We start from the raw sequence: 5,000 nt of genomic DNA, 5'->3' as shown, positions 1-5,000 counted from the left end.
TTTTTTAATTATCTCTACCTTTTTGCTATACCACACTGGGCAAGCGTAAACTATCATTCTTTCTATTGCTCTGATGTATATAGCTTTCAATTGCTTTTGCTGAATGCCTTTCCTTGGTCCCGTGAATTTACTTAATTGATGGGTTGTAAGGGTAACTTTATCCTTGATATATTGCATGTGAGGTATGAAAGACATTTTTGAATCAAAGATAACTCCTAATATTTTCAATTCTTTAACCATTTTTAGCCTCCCATCTCCCAATTTTATTTGAGGTGCATGGCTATCATATTGTCTGCCTACGATTACGAAGTTTGACTTATCTATGTTGAAAGTAAGGCCCATATTTTGTGCACAGGAAAATATTTGATTTAATACTTGTTCTGCTTTTTCCTCCAAACTTTTCCTTGATTTCGCTTTGACTACTACTGAAATATCGTCTGCAAATGCCATTACATATGTATCTTCTGGGGTTTGGGCCTCTAGTATTTTTGACATCATGAGATTCCATAAAAGGGGGCTTAGTGGAGAACCCTGTGGGGATCCCATCATTAATGTTTTATTTATTTTTATGTTATCTTGATCATATATTATTGTCCTGTTTTCTAAAATTGAGTTTACCATTGAAGTGAGGTTAGCTGGGCAACTGTATTCTTGGAGAATCAGGGTGACAATGTCCGCTCTAATAGAATTAAAAGCGTTTTTGATATCCAATGATATAATTAGACAACTCTTTTTATCCAATTTACTCTTTATTACCCTCTTTTTGATTTCGATAAGAGCAGTTGTTGTTGAGGTGTTGTGTCGAAACCCAAATTGTTTTTTTTGTATGTGATTATTTTTAAATAAGAAGAAATAAAGTCTATCTTTTAATAGTTTCTCTAAAACTTTTCCCAAAATGGAATTGATAGCAATTGGCCTATACTTTCCTACTCCTGTTTTTTCTTCAGAATTTGATTTATTTATTAAAATTACCCTGGATGTTTTCCAAATATTAGGAAAGTATCCAAATTTCAAGCATGCGTTAAACAAATTAATGAAATATGCTTTGTGTTTCTCATATACTGTAGTTACGAAATCTGTTTGTAAGTTATCTGGTCCTGGTGCTACATCTCTACGGAGGTTTTTAATAACCGAGTCTACTTCTTTTGCGGTGAATAAGGGTTCACTGTGTTTTACGTGTGGTAGACTTGTAGGTTTGTCTATGTTATTAGAGTGGTATACATTCCCATGTTCAATATTGTTCAGTTGTTCATCATTTCCTTGCTTTGTTTGATCGGGGTTTCCCATGGGGTTACTCTCTTTTACTGGGTAAAGTTTTTCTAGGATGTACTCTATTGTTTCCTGAAGTGATTGGGTTTGTCCCCCATCTTCTTTCTGAATGCTAGATATTATAATTTTCTTTTTATATTTATTATTAGCTATCTTATAAGGTAAGTTAAAAGGATTTTTTGCACTGTTTGAGCAGAAGTTTTCCCAGTTTAACTCTTTTGCTCTGCTGAGCATGTTGTTGTATACGTCATGTTCTTTGTAATATTCTTTCTTAAAAACATCTCTTGCTTCACCTTTGGCTCTCTGATATCGTCGCCTCATTGCTCGGACTTTCTTTCTTTCAATTTCAAGATCTATTGTCCACCATGAATTGGTTTTGTTTTTAGGGGGTTTTAGTTTTTTCGTATATTTTTCTTCTAATTTTCTTAACTTGGAATAAAATGTTGTTAGGCTCTCCTCTATGTCTTTTATGCTATTAAACTGATTAGACGTTTCTGCGAACCATGGGTCTTCTAGCATATTTTCTAAAATCTTTTTTCTTCCTTTCAGTGTAATTCCGTATTTTTCCGAGGTGAAATTATGTTCTATTTTGATTTCGATTTTTAAATACCTGTGATCACTGTTGTTAAAGTCTTTTAATACTTCCCAGTTGGTTATTTCTGACTGTAAGGGTGCATTTACTATTGACAAATCTATCCACCCTTTTGCTCTTGATGTTTTGAATGTTGGTGGAGAATTCTTTTCGTTGAGAATTGTAAAATTGTTTCGAATGGCCATTTCAAAAATGTTATCTCCTCTCATGTCACTTACTTTACTACCCCATATTACGTTCTTAGCATTAAAATCTCCAGTTATTAAGAGGTCGGTATACTGAATGGATTGTAAAACGTTTTCAAGTTTTGTTAAGTAACCTGAGTTGTCTTCATTAGGCGGCCAGTAACAATTGATTAATAGTATCTCCTTATTTTTTATTTTCATTTTCATTGCTATGATATTTTCTTCTACTACTAATGGGAAGCTAATAATTTCTGAATTGTGAATAATTACTGCACTTTTGGTTTATCGTTATGTGCTATTATTCTGTGTTTTATAGGGTATCCAATTATTTTGTTTTTTAGTGAGTATGGTTCTTGAACTGCAGAAATGTCATGTTTATGTTCGTCCTGATAGAATTTTAATGATTCAGTTGCTTTATATGCCCTAGCTAAGTTTACTTGTATAATTTCTATTGTATCTTTTCACCACAGGACGTGGCGGCTCCAGTGTTTCCTGTCTCTACCAAGTCCAGCAGAGGAGTTGTCTGCTGACTTTTAGGTCTCGCCCCAGTTCGCACCCAGGCTGACTGCACTTCTGACTGTGATTGTGCTGCTGGATGGGCTGAGCGACCCTTTGCTGGTTTCCGACGGCGACATTGTTCTGGCCGTGCTTCCTCCTCAGTCTCACTGTCCGATTCATCAGAGAGACTGATGCCCCGACCCGTTCCCTTGGGTGGGGCCCAGCTGTCTTCGGAGGAGTCTGTGTCCTCCGGAGTCTCGTCTTCTCCTGACTCTCTCGACTTCCGCATCCCTTTTGAGGCCTCAACACGTCTTGGCCGTTGGGAAAGCGCTGCGATCGACTCTGCCCTTCCCGGGCTCCCTCCCGGTAGAGGCGAATGGGGTTCCCGGCATGTTCCATGCGAGGTAGACGGCGATTGACCAAGAGAGCTGCACCCTCGTTCAGGTTCATCGCTCTCTGCAGTCTCCAGCCTTGGCACACTTGCTGGGACATGATGTTTCATTGCCGTTTTGTGTACACTCAGTCCACGAGAAGTCTTGAAGTAGCGTTTGCAAACGCTACACTGCCATCCTTCTGCAGGGGGACCCATATTGCCCTCTGGGTCACCAACTCGCTCAAGTCCTGCCGCACACTGAACGCTTGGGCTTGGAGCAGCCGCCAGTCGGCGACTGCTTTGCATTTTCTTTCCTTTGAATTTCGTGCCAAGCTGTCTCGGGGCAACTGGGTTGGCAGCCCTGAAGCCCCACTTACCACCACCTTTTCAGCCGACAGGCAGGGGTGGACAGTGCTTGTGGGTAGGCCTCGACAACTCCTGGCCGTGTGAGGCCTCGACTACTCCTGGCCACTTCTGCTACCCAATTGTTGACCACTGGCCTCAGCAACTCCTGGCCACTGACAACCAGACGCCTTGGGCCTCAACTTCTCCTGACCCATGGACCTGGCCGCACATGATCTCACCCGTCCTGATCACTGCGGTCTGGTCGTGAGTAATCTCGGCAGCTCCTGATAACTCCGACCTGGCGCCTTTGACTCCCTGTCATCGCAAGGAAGACAGGGCGCAGCAAAGCCTCAACTTTCCTGGCCTACTGCAGCCAAAGCCCCGGCTGTAACCTCGACAGGCCCTGGTTACAGCAGATCTCGACAACTCCTGATCGATGCCTTCATGGTGCTGACAACTCTCGACACCTCCTGAGCTACACCATGGTTGCCACTGTCTCACCTCTCCTGACAGTGACAACAACCGTGTGCTTTGGGCCTCGGCAACTCCTGGCCCCTAGCTGAAGCAGCAAGCCATGTTCCCTTCAGGCCCGAGCGACAGCGCTGAACAGAGCGAGACAACCCACTGGTATCGGGATTTTGGGTCCCGACCATGACCTTCTCTACATGGCCTCAACACCGCCTGGCCAGTCCTATCGCTTCGGGTCTTCAGAGTCCTGACTCAAGAAGACCACAGGCCTCGACTTTCCTGGCCCACTAGCATCCACCAGCCTTCCGCATCATGGCTCATGGATAGCTCAGCTGAAGTCAGCTGTCGATGGCCTCGACTTTCCTGGCCTATGGAGAACTATGCGCCTTCCGATTCACGGAACATAGTTTAGTGAGTTGACGCCGTCTGAATCTCAGGCAATCAACTGACTACGGCCTCGACTTTCCTGGCCTGTGCTATACCATGTGCCTTCCGAGGCACGGCTCATGGTTAGCTAAGCCAAAGCCATCCGTCTCCAGGCTGTCAGCTGTTTGGGGCCTCAACTTGCCTAGCCCAGGAAATACCATGTGCCTCCGGTTCCAGCCCATGACTTGGCCAACTGAGCCATCCGATTCTTGGTCGATCAGTTGCCTTTGACCTCAACTTTCCAGGTCGGAGTTGGAGCTTAGATGCTAGGCTTCAGCCCGGCGTCTAGTCCAAAGCCTTGCCACCAAGGCCAGTGGTGTGGGCATGTTTAGCCTCATCACCGGTCGGAGAGTGGGGCCCCACCCTCAAACATCGGCCATCTTTCCTGACGGTGGCAGGGATACCACTACGGTGGTGGTTGGATTTCATCCCTCTGCCGTTTTGCCTCCGCTCTCTCAAGACTACGGGCTGTGCGGTAGGACTTGCCCGAGCCTATGTCACTTCACTTAGCCTACTGGACTTCCGATGCATGTCCAGCGTTTCCCGGCGGTACCACGAGGAGGTGGAAGTGACGGGAGCGTTCCCAGATTGCTCCCGGAGCTGACCCATTTGATCTGCTCCAGTAACCAGACCCTGCCTAACTCTCCGGCACGCCGTGATGCAAGACCGCAACCACGTGTACCGGGGTCAGGCGCGCAAACACCCAAAGGTGAGCGCCTCTTGAGCAGTTGAAAAACAGAACCTGTACTGCTTGCTCAACAAGAGACTCTCCGGTACGCCGTGATGCAAGACCGCAACCACGTCTACCGGGGCCAGGCACGCAAACACCCAAAGGTGAGCGCCT

The 5,000-nt window shown here is 45.2% G+C and overlaps 1 pseudogene; it reads right to left on the bottom strand.

The window, feature by feature from the left end:
* LOC119451278 (large subunit ribosomal RNA) overlaps positions 1-5,000 on the bottom strand; it is a 10,733-nt pseudogene that overhangs the window by 2,973 nt on the left and 2,760 nt on the right.

Source organism: Dermacentor silvarum, chromosome 4, assembly GCF_013339745.2.
Source record: "Dermacentor silvarum isolate Dsil-2018 chromosome 4, BIME_Dsil_1.4, whole genome shotgun sequence".
Classification (NCBI taxonomy): Eukaryota; Metazoa; Arthropoda; class Arachnida; order Ixodida; family Ixodidae; genus Dermacentor; species Dermacentor silvarum.
The sequence above is the reverse complement of the archived record's forward strand: the minus strand, read 5'-3'. Positions and strand labels throughout refer to the sequence as shown.